The sequence below is a fragment of the Notamacropus eugenii genome, chromosome 5 (assembly GCF_028372415.1).
Source record: "Notamacropus eugenii isolate mMacEug1 chromosome 5, mMacEug1.pri_v2, whole genome shotgun sequence".
Lineage (NCBI taxonomy): Eukaryota > Metazoa > Chordata > Mammalia > Diprotodontia > Macropodidae > Notamacropus > Notamacropus eugenii.
The window spans coordinates 435,003,748-435,023,170 of NC_092876.1; the positions used below are offsets into that span (position 1 = coordinate 435,003,748).

At 40.6% G+C, this 19,423-nt stretch overlaps 1 long non-coding RNA gene across 1 annotated transcript in view; it reads left to right on the plus strand.

Moving 5' to 3' along the window:
• Nucleotides 1-3,570: 3,570 nt before the first annotated feature.
• LOC140503109 (uncharacterized) overlaps nucleotides 3,571-19,423 on the plus strand; it is a 46,665-nt gene continuing 30,812 nt past the window's right edge. Inside the window, exons 1-2 of the long non-coding RNA XR_011966703.1 lie at nucleotides 3,571-3,675; nucleotides 5,591-5,679. This is a non-coding gene — a long non-coding RNA (uncharacterized lncRNA). The remainder of the gene's footprint in view (nucleotides 3,676-5,590; nucleotides 5,680-19,423) is intronic.

Here is a 19,423-nt window from a genome sequence, read left to right on the forward strand (position 1 = left end):
AGGAACTCACTGGAGGAGGTTGATAACTTTGGGGTTTATGCTATGAAAAAAATCTAAAATGAGTCAATAAACACCTTCTCCCTTCCAGTCAGTCAATCGATACACATTTATTAAGAGCCTATTATGTGCCAGGTATTGTGCTTAGTGCTAGGGGTATAAAAACAGCCAAAACAGTAACTGCTCTCAAGGAATTAACAAGTTATGGGACAGACAATCTGCAAACAAACATATACAATGTGGGTAACATATAGCATAAATAGGAAATAATTGAAAGAGGGAGGTCACTCTTTAAATAATTAAAAGAGGAGTTGGAGAAGACTTCCTGTAGAAGGTAGGATTTATGTTGGGACTTAAAGGAAGTCAGGGAGGTGTAGTGCCAACTTGATATTCACAGCACCTACAGTGGCTGTGAATATGCGGTGTAATTCTGAATTGCAAAATATAACAGACTCTTCACATGGAAGACAGAACCAAAACATTTATTTAAATACCAGAAAGCCAAATCCATCATAGCAACAAAGAAATCTATGTATAGTAACAATGCAGGGGCCACCATCATCCCCAAGCCTTCCCCCTGCTAGGGCCTTCCCACAAAGGAACACTCAGCTCACTGCCTGCTTCCTCTGTCTCCCTCAGCTCTAACTGCTGTGTCCAACTTCTTCTTAGCTCTGTTCCACCCTTCCTGCCCCACCCATTGGGCAAGCTCCTCCCATCACAGACTCATGTGACTTAGGCTTTCATATGACTCAAGCAAGTCACATGGACCATTAATGGATGGGAAAGATCTTTCCATTATGCAACAATACATTAACAATACCGGAGGTCAGTAGTTGGATAGGAGGAGGCATGGAGGACAGCCATAGAAAATGTCAGACAAGGAGGTCAGTGTCACAAGATTGAAAAGTGTGAGTTAGGGAGTAAGGTATAAGCAGACTGGAAAGGTAGGAGGAGGCCAGGTTATAAAGGGCTTTGAATGTCAAACAGCATTTGTATTTGTTCCTGGAGGCAATAAGGAGCCACTGGAGTTTATTGAGTGGACAGTTGGGAGGTATATGACATATTTGGACATTCTATTCAGGAAAATCACTTTAGTGGCTGAATGGAGGATGGTTTGGAGTGGGGAGAGTCTTGGGGCAGGCAGACCCACTGAGCTTGTTATTGCAGTAATCTAGGTATGAGGTCACAAGGGCCTTTACTGGAGTGATGGTGATGGGGTCGGAGTACAAGCTTCATTCCTGTTAAGTTTCAAGTTCCTTAAGGAATGAAAGTTCCTTGAGGAGCTCTGTCCACTATATTGGCATTACAACGAACCTTTGCCACCTTGACTTAAAGAATGCTTGAGTCTGTGAATTCATTCCAGACTATCCTCTCCTGTACTTTAGTCCTTGAGGAGGCCCTGAACCCCTTAAATCGAATCAGTGGCAGTGTCAGAAGGGAACAAGAGGGCATATTGAGAAGATGCTAGAAAGGTAGAATTGACAGTCCTTGACAATAGTTTGGATATGGGGCATGAGAGATAATGAGGAATCCAGGATGACTCATAGGTTTTGAGGGATTGGGAGGATGGTGTTTCTCTCTACAGTAACAGGGAAGGTAGGAGTTAGGGAGGTTTAGGAGAAAGGTAATGAGTTCTGTTTCGGACATCATGAGTTTAAGATGTCTACTGCATATCTAATTTGAGATGTTTGAAAGGCAGTTGGAGATGAAAGATTGGAGGTCAGAGAGGAGCAGGAAATAGTTTTGAGAAGCATCAGTGATGGTAATTAAATCCATCTATGGCAGCTGCTGAGATCACCAAGATAAGCAGCAGAAAGGGAAAAGAGAAGAGAATCCCAGCTGAACCCTGAGGGACATATAAGGTTAGAAGGTTTGATCTGAAGGAAGATCCAACAAGAAAGACAGAGAAGGAGCTGTTAGATAGGGAGGAGGAGAGCCAGGGAAAATAGTAGACTGCCCCAAACAGATCATCTAATCTGCTCCTTCAATTTTACACTTAAGGGAACTAAGTGACTTGTTCAAGGTCAAACAATAGCAGAATTTAGGATCTGAATCCAAGACCTTTGACTCCAAATATAATTTTTTATTAATTCTTTTCTCCTACAAGGCTGACCATGATCTTTCATATTTTACAAAGTGTTTTTTCTTTTTGGGGGCAACTAGATAGGGCAGTGACTTGAGCATTAGCCTTAGAGTCAGGATGATTTGAGTTCATATGTGTCCTTAGACATTTAATAACTGTATGATCCTGGGCAAGTCACTTAACTCTGATTGCTTCTCCCCCAAAAAGTTGGGTTTTTGTTTTTGGAGTGATAGTAGGGCCCTGGGATATAGAATGATTTGCCCTCCATTTACAAGCAGAGCTATGGAGCCACATGGTACATACAGTGACAAGACTACTGACAGTGAGTTAAAAAGATCTGTGTTCAAATCTGGACTTTTTCATATTTGAAAAAATGCAAGGCTTTTTTCTCTCAAGATCAATTTTCTCATCTATAAAATGAAGGCATTGGAATGATCTATAAGGGCTTTGAGCTCTAAATCTAGGGTGCTGTGAATGTTGTACTACTCCAGCAAATATTTCTGAGGTGACCCTTGTTTGTCTGGTGCTGCACTAGACTCTGAGGATGCAGAGACAAAAGTCTTGCCTTCAGAGAGCTTAGATTATATTGAGGGGAAACAATGAAATGTAATATAAATAAACACAGAGTAATTACTGGAGGGAGGGCCTGTGTAGCTGACGGGTTCAGGATAGGCATCATGTAATGAGTAGTGGATATCGCAGCTAGTAAAAGATGTCAGCTGTAGAAGTATTGGGATTTGAAAGCAAGTACCCTCTTTAACCACGATTTTGTTTGGAACAACTTATTTGGTGATTCTTCTTATTTTGGTTCTGAGGGTTAATGATTTTGTTTTAAGGCAATTATGTTGCTGGGAAGCTTAGGCAACGGCACAACGGTACTCTTTAGTTCAGTGCCACAAATATTTATCGAGGACTTACTGTGTGCTAAAGAGTATAGGAGTTAACCAAGAGGAGTAGGATATAGTTTCTCCTTTCAAGGATTACATGGTTTAGTGTAGTCCGAGGCAAATATGTAGCCTAATGTGAAAGCACATACTTAATAGATGTTTGTTGAATTGAATTTGTTGAACTAAAGTACTATTAGAAAATAGAGAATGATAGGGGAATTGTGTGATCACATTTTTTTTTTGTCTGTTTTATAATAATCAAGAAAAGGCTTAGAGAGGAGGCAGAATTAAGCTGAATCTCAAAAGAGATATATTTTTCAGTCGTGTCCAACTCTTCATGATCTCCTTTGGCATTTCCTTGGCAAGGATATTGGAGTGGTTTGCCATTTCCTTCTCCAGCTCATTTTACAGATGAGGAAACTTGAAGCAAACAGGGTTAAATGACTTACCCAAGGTCACATAGTAAGTGTCTATGACCAGATTTGAACTCAGGAAGGTGACTCTTCTTGACTCCAGGCCCAGCATTCCATCCATTGTTCCACCTAGTTGCCCTCTCAAGTGAGATAGGTAGGATTTAAACGTAATGGAATGTTCAGAGGGTGTTCCAGGTAGAAGAAACATCATTAAAAAAAGGCATGGAGAAGGAAAAGTAAAGAATAGGTAACAGACATTATGGGTTGAAGGAACAGCTCTAGAAAAAGTGTGAAGGTAGGAAAATGAAGAATATGTAATAACAATGATTAGTAATTCGTATTGGCTAGACCACAGATTGTGAAGAGGACAAGAGTTAAATAAGGCTGGTAAGATAGGTTGGAGCCATTTGTAGAGAGTATTGAATGACAGGCTGATATATTTGAATTTTATGGAAAATGGAGAGGCTGTAAAAAGTTTTTGAGTAAGACAGTAACGTGATCAGAGTTATGCTTTAGGCACCTCCAACTCAATATGTTCAAAACCGAAGTCATTATCTTCTCCCTTGAACTATTCCTTCTGCCCAGTTTTCCTATTACAGTTGAGGGTATCATCATCTTCCCAGTCAACTAGCCTTGAAACCTCAGTGTCATCCTCAATTCCTCACTCAAACTCATCCCACAGATCTAATCTGTTGTTAAATCTTGTTTCTACTTTCACAACATCCATTTCTTTTGACCAGTCTAATATAGGCTTTCATCCCCTCCCAACTGGACTGTTCTAGTAACCTGCCTCAAATCTTTCTTCACTCCAATCCATCTTCCACTTGACTGATAAATGATTTTCCTAAATTGATAATCTGATCATGTTATCCCCCTACGTAATGAACTTCAGTGACTCCTCATTACCTCCAAGATGAAATGTAAAATTCTCTTTCTGGCTTTTAAAGCCCTTCAAATGTGGCTTTATCCTTTTATGCCATTTTGTACTTCACTCCCCTCCATGAATGCTATGCTCTGTCTATATTGGAATATTTGCTGTTTCTTGTACAACACTTCATCACCCTATGCTGTGCCCTTTTCCAGGCTATCCTTCATGCCTGGGTTGCTCTCTTTCCTCATTTTCACCTCTGAAATTCCTTCCAGACTCTGTTCAAATCCCACTTTCAAAAGGCTTTTCCCGGTATGTCTCCCTTTCCTGTCTCCCACATCTGACTGGTGTCTTCCTTCTGAGATTACTATCCAATTATGCTGTATATACCTTGTATGTACATAGCAATTTTCATGTTGTCTCCACTATTAAAATGTGAGCTCTACAGGGAGAGACAGGAGGCAAGGAGACAAGTTACATCTTACAGTTGTGAAAGTAATGAGGGCATACATGAGTATGGCAATGAGAATGGTAAAGATGAGATGGATGTGACAGATATTGGTAGAGATGGAATTGACAGGACTTGGCAACTGATCAGATGTGAAGGATGAGGTATAGTTAGGAGTCAAAGATGTCTGACTGATGAAATGGTTGGAAAAAACAGAGAAGTCCAGAGGAGGATCTGGTTTAGGGAGAGGATAGATGATAAGTTTGATTTGGGGCATGTTGAGCTTGAAGGCTGGTGGGACATCCAAATGGAGTCAGGCAACTGGATATGTAGGCCTAGAGTGGGATAGAGGTTAGATCTAGAAGTAAATCTTAGGGAGTCATCTACATAGAGGTTATTAAAGATAGAGAGAATGTAGAAAGAGAAATTAAGGCCAGGTATAGAGCCTTGGGAAGTGTCACTAACCAAGGTGGAATGGTAGGAGGAAGAGAATTGTTTAGGAAATGGAAAAGAAGTCAGAGAGGTTGGAGGAAGATCAACTAAGTGCTGTGTCATGGAAGCCAAGGGGTAGGATAATTTCAGGAAGAAGGGACTTGGAGTGGATTAGTGTCAAATACTGCAGACATGGTAAGGTGGATTAAGACTGAGACAAGGCCATTGGATTTGGTGATTAAGAAATCATTGATGACTCTGAAAAAGCACTTATGTTCAACAGGTACTGAGGAGAAAAGAAAGCAGATGGAGGGAGGGTTCAGGAGTGGATGGCAAGGATGTACTTGCATTGATTTTAGGCTGTTTTTTTTTGAAGAAGTGTGGTAGGAAATGGAAGGAGAAAGGGTCATACTTTTGAGGGAGTAATGGAATTTTTTGTTTTCTTTGTTTATTTATTTTGAGGGATGGGGAGACCTGAACATGTTCGTAGGCAGAGGAAATGGAACCAACCAGAAGAGAGGGAGAAACTGAAGATTCCAGAGAGCTATAGGGTAACTTTTCATTTCTTGTTTTTTGAATCTTATATATAATTTATTTTTTTTTCAGTTCTTAACATTCACTTCCACAAGAATTTGATTTCAAAATTTTCTCCCCATCTCTCCCAGGACAGCATGCACTCCATCCACCCCTTTCTCCAGTCTATCCTCCCTTCTATTACCCACCCTTCTTCCATCTCCCTTCCCTTCTATTTTCCTGTAGGGCAAAATAGATTTCTATACTCCATTGCCTGTATAGTTTAACTCCCAGTTGCATGCTAAAACAATTTTTAACATTCATTCTTAAAGCTTTGAGTTCCATATTCTCTCCCTCCCTTCCCACTCACCATCATTGAGAAAACAAGCAATTCAATACAGGTCATGCATGTGTAACAATGCAAAGCACTTCCATAATAGTTATGTTGTAAAAGACTAACCACATTTCCCTCTGTCCTATCCTACCCTCCATTTATTCCATTCTCTCCCTTGACCTGTTCTCCCACAATGGTGTTTGTTTCTGATTATCCCTTCCCCCAATTTGCTGTCCCTTCTATTATCTTCCCTCTTATCCCCTTCCCCCTTGCCTTCCTGCAGGGTAAAGTAGATTTCCACATCCAATTGAGTATGTGTTATTACCTCCTTAAGCCAAATCCCATGAGAGTAAGGCTCAATTGTTTCCTTTCATTTCCTCCTTCTTCCCCTCCATTGTAAAAGCTCTTTCTTTCCTCTTTAATGCAAGATGATTTGCTATATTCTACCTCTCCCTTTCTCTTACTCCTAGTACATTCTATTCCACAGTAAATTTTATTTTTTTAGGTATTCTCCCTTCATATTCAGTCCACCCTGTGCCCTCTGTCTATGTGTGTATATATATATACACACACACACACACAAATATATGTATATATACGTATATGTGTATATATATACACACATACACACATGTACATATACATACCTACATACCCATACACATCTACATATATATTTTCCCTCTAACTACCCTAATACTGAAAAAGATCTCATAAGTTACAAATAACATCTTTCCATGTAGGAATGTAAACAGTTCAAATTAATGAGTTCCTTAAGTCTTCTCTTTCCTCTTTACCTTTTCATGTTTCTCTTGATTCTTGCATTTGAAAGTCAAATTTTCTATCCAGCTCTGGTCTTTTCAACAAGAATGCTTGAAAGTCCTCTATTTCACTGAAATTCCATTTTTTCCCCCTGAAGTATTATACTCAGATTTGCTGAGTAGCTGACTCTTGGTTTTAATTTTGTCTCCTTTGACCTCTGGAATATCATATTCCAAGCCCTTTGATCCCTTAGTGTAGAAGCTGCTAAATCCCATCTTATCCTGATTGTATTTCCACAATACTTGAATTGTTTCATTCTGGCTGCTTGTAATATTTTCTCCTTGACCTGGGAACTCTGGAATTTGGCTACAATATTCTTAGGAGTTTTCCTTTTTGGATCTCTTTCAGGAGGTGATCAGTGAATTCTTTCCATTTTTATTTTACTCTCTGATTCTAGACTATCAGGGCAGTTTTCCTTGATAATTTCTTGGAAGATGATATCTAGGTTCTTTTTTTGATCGTGGTTTTCAGGTAGACCAAAAATTTTTAAATTGTCTCTCCTGCATCTATTTTCCAGGTCAGTTGTTTAGACAATGAGATATTTCGCATTGCCTGCTATTTTTAAGTTTCTTCCTCTTTTTTTTTTTTTTTTAATAATTTCTTGGTTTCTCACAAAGTCATTAGCTTCCATCTGCTCCATTCTAATTTTTAGGGAACTAGTTTTTTCCATGAGCTTTTTGACTTCCTTTTCCATTTGGCCCATTCTGCTTTTTAAACCATTCTTCTCCTCATTAATTTTTTGGACCTCTTTTGCCATTTGGGTTAGTCTATTTTTAGTGGTGTTATTTTGTTCAGCATTTTTTGGGTCTTCTTCAGCAAACTGTTGATTTGCTTTTCATGATTTTCTTGCATTGCTCTCATTTCTCTTCCCAATTTTTCCTCTACTTCTCTTACTTGATGTTCAAAATTCTTTTTGAGCTCTTCCATGGCCTGAGACCATGGTGTATTTTTTTTGGAGGTTTTGAATATAGAAGCCTTGACTTTGATGTCTTTGTCTGATGGTGTGCTTTGTTCTTCCTCATCTGAAATGATGGAAAAAAATACCTTTTCACTGGAAAAGTAACTTTCTATAGTCTTATTTTTTCCCCTTTTGGGGCATTTTCTCAGCCAGTTACTTGACCTTTGAGTCCTTTGTCAAGTGGAGGGTATACTCTAGGGACCTGTAAGTTCTCAGTTCCTCCAAGGTAGCACAATCAAGGAAGAGGAGTTTACTCCTCTCCTGATCTGCTCTCTGGTCTGTGAGCAATCACAAGCACTCTTTTCTGCCCAGGATCTGAGAGTAGCTCTCTACAGCCACCACCAGCTCCATTACGCCAACACTCCTCTTCACCCCAGGACTGCCACTCAGAACTGAGATCCAGATCAGCAGCACTCAATTCCCCCAGGGTCTTTAGGTGAAGGGCTCCAAAAGTGAATGCTGCTGTCTTACTGGCTGCTGCTGCTCTGAGGCTGGGGCTGGAGCTGGGGCCAGAGCTCACACCCCTCTCACCCAGGTGAAAGAGCTATCTTACTGACCTTTGAAGCTGTCTTTGGAGTTTGTGGGTTGAGAAATCTGGGAACCACAGCTGCTACCCGTGATTCTGCTCCCTCAAGTCTGCTCCAGTCCTGTCCATGCTGTGCCACGAAGCCAAGACTGGGATGTGCTCCACTCTGAGCTCAGTGTGATAGACCTTTCCTGTCAGCCTTCCAGGCTATCTTTGGCTGGAAATCTCTTTTACTCTGTCATTTTGTGGCTTCTGCTGCTCTAGAATTTGTGTAGAGTAATTTTTTACAGGTATTTTATGGGCTATGGCAGGGGAGAGCTAGAGCAGGTCTATCTTCCTACTCTGCCATCTAGGCTCCGCCCCCAGGATAACTTTTCAAAAGAGGTACTGAAGAAGGTAGAAGGGATGAAATTAAAGAGTTAATACAACTGGAAGGATAAATTAACCCTAGAAAGAAAGAGATGTCACTTTTTCAGAAACATGTTTAGAAGGGTGCATATACAGAAAGATTTTGATGTGTAGAAGAGAGAAGCTGAGGGAATTTAAAGCCGTTGTGATACCCACAGCAACTACTATGGATATGCATGCATATTTCCAGGGTAAATTTGCAAAATATAAACTCTCTTCCTCAAAAATAAAACCAAAATATTTATTCAGATATCAGAAAACCAAATCCATCATAGTAACAAAGAAATCTATACACATTATCAATGCAGGGAGCACAACCCCTTCCCACAAGCAAGCTCCCTTAGGCAAAATCACTCCCTCTCACTCATACTAGCTGCTCTGTTCTGCTCTGCCTGCTCTCTCTCAGCTCGACCCTTTCTGCTCCACTCATTTGGCAAGCTCCTCCTACCCTCAGCTCCATGTGACTCAGGTTGTGGGCAGGGCCAGAGCCCAAAGCAGGTCACATGGGCCTGTTAAGGGGTAGGAAAGGTCTTCAAGTTGGCTTAACATTACAGGGAATTCATACCAGACATCATCATTGTTGTTCTAAGGGAAGTGAAAGGTAAGATCATTTGGGAAATGAGAGGGCGGTGGTGGGATTGGGGGCTTCAGCTGAGAGTCAAGAGTCAAGAACTGCTGTGGGGAATTTGATAAGGAGTCAACAGAATAAGTACGGATCCAGCCAAGTTAAGAGAACATACATTTGTAGTGTACATTCAGAGTTTTATGACTTTCTTAAGCAACTTTAGAGAGCCAGGCATAAGGACTGATGACTTATCTTAGGGTTAGAGAAATTTTTAGCAATTCCTAGATTTTTTAAAACAACCCCTAAACCCAAAGAGTACCAGCTGCCAAAAATAAACAAAAAAACCATTTCAGTCTGGAAAATTTGTTTTTAATGGTATAATAGACACAAATAGCATGGTGGAATATAGGGCCAAAGGCTATGGTTTCACATCCTTATTCTCATTATCTATGTGGGTAAATTCTACCCTATTCCCAGTCTTGAAGGCAGAAACCACAGGACTGAACATACTGTATGTTTAATAAAGTTTTTTGAATTTAAAGTCACTCAGTTTCTATGGGCCCATTTTCCTCATCTATAAAAGAAAGGTTTGGATTAGATCAGGAATTAATTTTTTTTGTATGATTATAAAGATTTCTTTGTCAGTCTGATGAAATGTATAGACCTTTTCAGAGTAATGTTTTTAAATGCATAAAATAAAACATATGATTACTAAAAATATCAATTCAATTAAAATGCTGCTAGTAAAATATTTAAAAATACTAGTTCATAGATCCCAGGTATAGAACCCCTAAACTAGGTGATATCTGAAGTCTCTTACAGCTCTGGAACATATGATCTTCAGAATTTAATGTCTACTCATTCCTATATGTCCAATGACCAGGTCAGAGTTTCAGGGCCTTCCATCATTAGTCCCAGGGATCACTAGTGATGGAACAGAGATTCGAAAACATTCTGGGTAGAGGAAAGAGAGCTGATGCTGGGGGAAATGGGTGCTGGGGAGAAAGTCGAGGGACATTGGAATAGAACATATGTCTACTCTCTGTCCCAGATATGTTTCTGGGGTCACCATTTCCTTGGGCTCAACTCTTATGCCTCTGCGAGCAGCATTAGGAAGCCATATCAGAAAGGTTAAGTAATTTGCCCAGAGTACACATCTGTAGTTGGGTCTTCCTAACTTTAGGTCCAACACTCCAACCACTGTACCACCTAGTTGGTAACAGAGATGAGACTGAAACCAAATACTGTGGCTTCAAATTTAGGGGTTTTGTCATTGTGTCATATGGAAAGGATTCATATACCTAGATCAAACTTTTCTTTTTGTAGCACAGTGTAAATAAACCTACTATTGAACAATGAATAATGGTAATACCTTTTGCCTGTAATTTTATTCTTTGCAAAGAGATTATATGCATTTACATCTCATTATCATTACTAGAACACTAGGAAGTAGGCATTATGATATTATGCCCATTTTACAGAAGAAGAAGTGAAGGTTTAGAGAAGTTCATTGATATCCTAGTTCTCATAGCCTTCTGTGATAGAGCTAGGACTAGACCCTAGGTCTTCTGACTCCTAGTCTAGTGTCTTTTACACCACTGTACACAACATTTTTAGGAAGAGATGCCCAGTATCCCATGACTTTGCTTCTTTCTGGATTTGGCACGTCAATACACCAGTGTCATAAAATCAGTGATGCATGGAGTCACCAAGTAGAGCTTTCTGCTGATTTCTTGCAACACTGCATTGCTTCTGAAAATTGATTCCCATTTCTGGAGGGGCTGGACCCTTAGTGGTTGGTGCAAAGGCACCAGTTGGGCTATTTTGGCAGCTGGCTCTCATCTTAATTTATATTTATTCTTTCAGCCATTCCTAGAGTCCTCTCTTTCTAGGCAGTCAGTGAGACCTGTGTCTTCTGGGACCCCTCAGTATTGGTTCAGGCTGTCTCTGCAAACAAAGCTCCCTTGACTGGTTTGGAAAGTCAGTCTTGAGGCCAGATTTCTTTCATAGATATGCACATGCTCCTCACAGTGGGAGCTGCGTACATGTGTGTAAGAGCAGAATGTCAAACCCACAGATTTTTTAATTGAATTGAAGCCTAAATAGAATGGGTTTTCATAGATGCCTCATGAAGGGGTAAGGAGCCACATTTTGGTGGAGGAAGAGGGTTTAGATTACAGTGAGAAAGCATGGAACTAGAAACCAGGTAGGAAGAAAAAAAATCAAAGAGAAAATGTTTTGAAAACAAAAGAAATGGTATAGGCAGGGCCTCACTTCACACTCCCTTGAGGAATGTCTGCTTCTAGCCAAAAGACAGACTTTAAGGTGAAGGCTTTTTTTTTTCCCCAAAGGCAGGGGCAGTACAGGTCATTAGCTTGAACTGTATGTGATATTTGACATAAAGAAGAAGGTGGTTTGGAGCAGAAAGTACAATCTTAGCCTTGTTCTGGTCTAGCAGATTCTCTCACCAGATGATAGGTTTCCTATGGGGTGCAGGAGAGTGCCTTAACAAGAAGGAAAGCCACTCCTGAACAGTCCAGAGAGACACTTTGAATTGTGCTGACATGCCTTTCAGCTCTGTGCAAAAGCACAAGTGGTTTCTTATGTTTGGAATGCATTCCCTTCTCACCTCCACCTCTTACAGTCTCGAGCATCCTTCAGAGCCAGTTCATGCACCGCCTCCTGCAGGGGCCCAGTCCTCAGTTCCTTGCACTGCTGGCCTCTTAAAATCACTTAATATTGTTTTGCATATACTTTGTGTTTCCTTAACTGCCCATATGTTCTATCCTGCTAGTAGTATATAAGCTCCTTAAAGGTAGGGGCCATTCCATTCTTTTATTTTATTCCTAAACACCTAGCATGGTATTTTGCACAATGTAGTCTTAATGAATGTCTTGTCAAATGGAATTAAATGTCTGAATGCCCTTCTTTATGCAAAATAATCTGACATTTTCTCATACTTATTCTTTTTTTAATTTTCCTTTCCAATTCTGAATTTTCTCCTTCCAACCTGTACCTCCCCTCACTGAGAAGGCAAATAATACAATATCTATTTATACATATGAAGTCATGTAAAACATTTCCATTTTAGTCTTGTTGCAAAAAAAAAAAAGGGAATAAACAAAGTGAAAGAAAAGATGCCTCAATCTACTCTTCAATCCCTTCAGTCTGTCTGAGGGAGGAGAGCATCTTCATCATGGGTCCTTTGGAGTTGTCTTGGATCATCGTCTTGATCAGAGTAGCTAAGTCTTTCACAGCTGATCATCATTACAAGGGTGCTGTTACTGTGTACAGTGTTCTGGGTACTTCTTCCTTCATTTTGCATCAGTTCATATTAATCTCCCTAGGTTTTTCTGAAACCATCCCCTTTATCATCTTATTCTGAGAAAAATGCCTCTCTGAAATATTTTTATTTTTCTGTACCCCGTAGATATGTTTTCTTCATACTGCTAGTTAGCCATTTAGCCAATTATTGCACACTGGTTTGGTGGATTAGCTTTAATTGGAAAGGCCCTGGCCCTACAGGCCAAAAGGATACATCGGACGTGGCCAGTCTGGCTTCTCACTGAGGAAAGTCTCCATTCTCTTGTCCCAGAATGCGGTCCTAACAGGCAGCAGTCTTACAAAGGTCTGCTTTTGGTCGTAAGCTCCATATGAAATAACAGTGTGATGTGGCTCCTGGGAGAACAGGACTGTCTGTTTCCAGAACAAGAGAGGTAATGGTTACCTTGTACTCTGCATTGGTCTGAGCACATCTGGAGCATGGGGGTCAGTTTTAGGTGAGTTATACACAGGGACTACATTCAGAAGAGGGTGAGCAAATGAGACAGAAATTACTGAAGCGTCCATCACTGGTAAGAAATGAGAATACCAATCCTTTAGAAGAGAAAACAAAGGGCAGCTATAATAGTTACCTTTATCTTTTTTGAAGGGTTTTTATACGGAAGATGAGATAGACTTTTTTGTTCTTTAGAGCTCCAGAGGGAAAATTATGATCAGTGGGTAGAAGTTATAGGGAGCCAGATTTTGGCTTAACAGAAGAAAGAATCTCCTAACAATTAGAGCTGGAATGGGCTTTATGAATGTCAGCAAACCCGTCCTCATTATTCAATAAACAATGTGTCATAGTGATGGTGGGCCAGTGAGCTCATCCTCATAGAACCAGAGGAGTGTTAAGTATTCCCTCTTCCCCAGCTTAATGGATGTAGTCACATGTTGTAATCATAGATGATGAGGTGTTAATGGGTTAATGGGTTCGCTCCCTGTTATTTCTCTTTGGAGGATGAATACTTTTCTCTGATTGAATGAAGGGGTAACAGATTTGGCTGGACTGAAAACTAGCCATACCTTGGAGACTTTTAAATAGTGGGTCCTCATATTTGTGGCTAGGAGCACTTTGTGGAATATGTGGCTCTGAACGGGTTGGGGACTGCCTTGCTTTGTCTGCATCCTTTCCAAATAAACCATAGCATGTAGTAGCAGAACTCCTCACCTCGAAGGAAATATCCCATCAAGCAGTTGGAGAATCAGTTTGAAAGAATTCAAGAGGGAGGAGAGACACACTCCACATAGACATGGATACAGAGTCAGTCACCTGAGGACAGAAGCAGCGGTGAGGCATGAGACCAGGCAAGAAGAAGAGGTCTGACTGTGGATGGGTGAGAATTGCTGTGTCTTGTGAGGAGCAGACCCTGACAGCCTAGCAGATCAACTTATCCAATAGAGACTTTATTCTCTGATGGAATCAGTGAGAGACAGCACAAGAAAAGAAAGGACAGGGAAATCCCTGTAGTATCACAGTTGTGAGTTGCCTTGGCCACATTGCTACTGTACTCTGTGCCCACTCTTCTTATGGATGCTGTGTGTATTTGTGGGAGTATGTGACCCAGATTTGTGGGGGACATGTTTTATAGTTACTGTTTTTAAGATGTCATCTTGTCATTGTTCAGTTGTTTCAGTCTCTCCATGACCCCATTTTGGGATTTTCTTGGCAGAGACTCTGGAGTGGTTTACCATTTCCTTCTCCAGCTCATTTTACAGATGGGGAAACTGAGGCAAACAGGGTTAAGTGACTTGCTCAGGATCACACAGGTAGTAAGGGTCTGAGGCTGGATTTGTCCTTGGGAAGATGACTCTTCCTGATTCTAAGCCCAGTGCTCTATCCCTTGGGTCACCTAGGTGCCCCATATGCCACCTTAGTAAATACCTTTGTTATGCTACTAGCTAAATGTTAAGAGGATGCACAGAGGTAGAAGCCCCTGAACCATAGGAGCCCAGATCCAAAGGGTCTAAAATCCAACAGGAACAGCCACCCTTGGAGTGTAAACCTATGAATGTAGATGTAAGTTGAGGAGTGGGGTGGGAAGCTCAGAGGAAATTCCATAAATGTGTTTTATGTACATAATTGTGTTCATCCTTCATTACCGAAGAAGACCATGCCATCAGAGAAATGATGACATGACTTGCACTTGACTTTGTTTCAAGTGAGGGAGGGCTGTGCAAGGTTATCAGCTTCACTTCTCCTCCGGAGCCATCTGAATCCAGTGACCAGATATTCATCAGGAGGACTGGAGATGACCCAGGATATAGGAGACTCTGACAGGAAGGCTAGGGCTGCTAGGTGGCACAGTGGATAGAGCATAGACTCAGAAAGACTCATCTTCTTGAGTTCAAATCCAGTCTCAGACACTTGCTAGCTGTGTGACCCTGGGCAAGTCACTTAACCCTGTCTGCCTCCGTTTCTTCATCTGTAAAATGAACTGGAGAAGGAAATGACAAACCACTCCAGCATCTTTGCCAAGAAAATCCCAAATGGGGTCACAAAGAGGTGGCCATTATGGATACTTGTGGAAACTGGTACTGCTCCTTACTGCAAAGTGCATCTCCCACTCCCTGCACGTTTCTCCCTCAAACCTATGCTTCTATTATAGATTGAGACCTTCCTGATCTGTCCCCGGTGTCCAGACTTATTTCATATTGCTCCCCTTTACTCATGCTGTGTTGCAGCCAAACTGGGCTCCTTGCACACAGTGACTTCTCCCAATTTCGTCCCTCTTTGCAGGCTGCCTGCCGTGACATTATGTTCTCCTTCTCCTCATCTCTGCCTTCTAGACACCTTCAAAAGTGTGTTTAGTTTGCTCTATGACACCTTTTTGATGCCTCTTGCCTTGTATTTATTTTGGATCAATTTATCTGTATGACTGGTTTTCCCAAATAGAATTTATATAATAATAATGATAAGCATATTTATATAGCACCTACTATGTGCCAGGCACTGTGCTGAGCATTTTACAAATACACTTGTGTATTATTACAAGTGATTATTACAGATATCATACCTGTGTATTATTGCAGATGATGGTTACAAATAATATATGTGTATATATCTGTGTGGGTAGTTTCCTCTTAGAAACTTCATTCTACTGAGGGATAGGAACTGTTTCATTTCTGTCTTTCTGTGCTCAGTACCTGGCACAGAACTGAATTGAAGAAGAATGAATTAGGGCTCAAAGTTAGTATAGGGACGGAGGGAGCCAATAAGCATTTATATTACATGTATATAATATGTTCTATGCCTACTATGTTTCAGGCACTGTGCTAAGTGCTTTATAAATATGATCTCACTCGGTCCTCATAACAACCCTGGAGGTAGATGACGTTTAGAAGCCAACAGAGGTTAGGTAACTTGTGCAGGGTTACTTACATAGCTGGTAATTGTCTGATGCTGAATTTGAACTAGGTCTTCCTTACTCTAGACCCAGCACTATCTGGTAGATCACTTGACTGCTTTCATAGGAAGCAGGAGATATAGGACAAATCCAGATTCAGGGGACTTCAATGGGCAGATTGCCTGCTTTAATCATATGGAAATTTCATTTATTGATAACTTCTTAGAATATGGACCGTCATTTGGGACTTGGGAAACTGGTCATTCTGCATAAATTTTCATTGTACGTGGTTTGTGTAACCTCTGACCCAGAAGCCCATGAGGAATAGGAAGCAGGCATGACGCAAATCTCTGTTTGAGCTCCTCACTTCCTAGGGAGGGATTGGCAGCCAGAGGGTGTTGATCTGGCCATCTGTTTCAGAAACAGCAGAGCTATGTTTGAGCCTGGCTGGCACACAGATTGGTAGTTGGCTGTTCCTATGAAACAGCATGGAGGGAGAGCTGTGGGATCAATAGTAATTTCCCTCAGAAGAATGGTTATGTAGGTCCATTTGCTATAATGCTTAGCTTTCCTGTTCCTGACCGAGGAGACATTTAAATGTACTTGGCCCTCTCATCTAGAAAGTGGGCTTGCAGGCCCCAAGCTTGATGTGAAAGAGAGGGAACAGGGGATGCTTTTCTGGCCCTGACCCAGGCATCCAGAGGCTGCTGCCAGGTTGGCCACAGACCTCTAAGCTCCACTGCCTGGCAGTCTCCATCACAAACCACTTAGATTTTCTGCGTTGCTTACAGAGAAGGAATCCTTGAAGTCAGAGCACCTTTCCTGGCTCCTGTCAGTGTTCTGGCATGGCAGGATCATGATTTTACTATCTTAGGGCATGCAGTAAAGACCACGAGATTGTAGTAAAGCCAGAAGGCTGTAGTAAAGCTAGCAGGGAAAGGAACTGGCCATTTCTAGGGGACAGCTGAAAGACAAGAAAAGGCCCCCACCAATGTGAATTTTGTAGACACCAGAGGCAGCTGTCACTGATGGCACAGTGCACAGAGGGCAGGGCCAGGAGTCAGGAAGACCTAAATTCAAATCCAGCCTCAGATACTTAATAGCTATGTGACCCTGACAGGTCATTTAACCTTTGTTTGTCTGTTTCCTCAACTGTAAAATGGGGATAATAAGAGCACTTACTTTGCAGGATTGTTGTGAGATTCAAGTGAAATGATCTCTGTTAAGTGCTTAGCATGGGGCCCAGCACATAGTGGGTGTCATATAAATGCTTATTCCCTTCTCCTTTTCCTTCCTTTCCTTACAGGTGCTATAGGGTACCTGTGATTTCTATTCATATTCTGCTTTCAACTTCACTCCCTTTTTTAATTGAGACCTTCCTGATTTTTCTTTTGTTTTTTTTCTCTCCTATCACACTTTGAGGGAAGAGATCGTGAATTGAGCCAGCATTTAGAAAAATCTGGTAAACCTTTCCAAATGAGAATTGCAGGGGCCAGTAGAAAACACAGAACACTCTTTACCCAGAATTATCAGAGGAACGCAAAGACTCATTGACTTGTAGAACCTGCACATTTTTTTTTTAATTAAAAATTTTTTTTGGAGCAGGACAATCAGAATTAAGTCTTTCCCAGGGTCACGTAGCTAGTAAGTGTCTAAGGCAAGATTTGAACTCAAGTCTTCCTGACTCTATGGCCAGTGTTTTATCCATTGGGTCACCTAGCCACCCCAAGCCCATCTAATTTTTACACATAGATAATAATTGGACAAAATGAGGGGGAAAGATGATAATAATGACACTGTGGATAAAAAATTGATATTGTATAAATCTGGGATATGGTAGAGGTTGGGACAGGACTTGAATCTGCTTTATTTTTATTATTAAAATAAATTTTTTGATGTACTTTTGTTCTAAACAAGGGACTTTTCTTTTTCTCATCAGTCCTGTGATTTTATTGGATAGGGATCTCCTGTGAGGAAAATTTCTTTAGCAATGCAGATCAGCACCTACTGTGCAGCTTTCTAGTCTTAGGGAATTACTTTGGGCACTGAGAAATTAAAAGATTTATCCAGTCACGCAGCCAGGATGTATCAGAAATGGGCACTGAACTCTGGTCTTTTTGACTCCTAGACTAGCTCTTTGTCCACTATGGTCTATTGCCCTTATGATACCACAGATAATTCCAAAGAAGCCAAAGTACAAATGGCCTGAGAAACAACTTTTTGATTATTAACAGGAAGGAGAGAAATGTCCTTTAATTTTGGTGGTGAGGGCTTTAATTGACTTGAGTTTTATTGCACTTCCATCTGGACTTTCTAGTGCTGTCTTGGTATTTTTCTAGGCTTCTGATTTCCAAGTTCTGTATCTCTTCATAGGAGTCTGAATTCTTCATATTTGCTTTTCCTTACAGTAATTTTCCATAATATGAATATGCTTTAATTGGTTTAGTCATTCCCCAATTGTCTGGCACACATTTGGTTCCCAGGTTTTTGTTATTACAAATAGTGCTGCTATGGACATATTTGTACATCTAAGTCTTTCTTTTACGTTAATAACCTCTTTGGGATATAGTCTCAATAGTTCTGAGGTCAAAGTGTGAATGACGAATTTTTCTTTCAACTTCCACTTTTTTCCCCTGCATGGTTAGACCAATTCATAGCAACACCTGCCATGAATTGGTGTATGTACCTTTTCATAATTTCTTCAACGATGAGTTTTCCTATCATTTAGCATCTTTGCTATCTGGGGTTATTTTCATATATGTGTGTGTATATACATATATAAATATACTACATACACACATATACGAAATACATATATACATACACACAGATCTCTCATTGTTATTGAACTTACTTGAAACAACATTTCATACTAATGACATTTTTGAATTTTTTCTTCTTTTGGGACTTATGATTATGATGGTGGAAATGATCTTTGCTTACCTGCAGCACAGATGAGATAGTATGTAATTTTCAGTCTTAGAGAATTGCCTGGGGGGGCCTTGAGGGGTTAAATGATTTGCCCACACTCCCACAGTAGGTATGTGCTAAAAGCATACTGGAACAAACCTATGTTTCCTTTAAGGCCAGCCCTCTATCCGCTCTTGAATTTATTCCTGAGTTAATCCATGAGATTATAAGGAAAAGGGACTATTTGGAAGCAAAAGTAATTAATAGAAGAAGCCATTTTATTTTAGTTCCAGAGGAGGGAAGCTATGATGGAAATAGCCCTAGTCTCTGTATCCAGAAGACTTGAGTTCAAATCCTTCTGCTGATGTTTATTACCTCTATGACCTTGGGCAAATCACTTCACCTCCCTGGACCTCAGTTCCTTCACCTGTAAAATGAGGAAGGTGGACTAGAAGGATTCTGAAATCTCTTCTAGCTCAAGATCTGTGATACATGAAGCAGATAATGGGGTATTAATATGGTGGTGGAGAGGTCTTGCTCAGTGTCAGCTCCAATCAATGATTATTTTCTCTTTCCTTTCTCTTTTTTCCC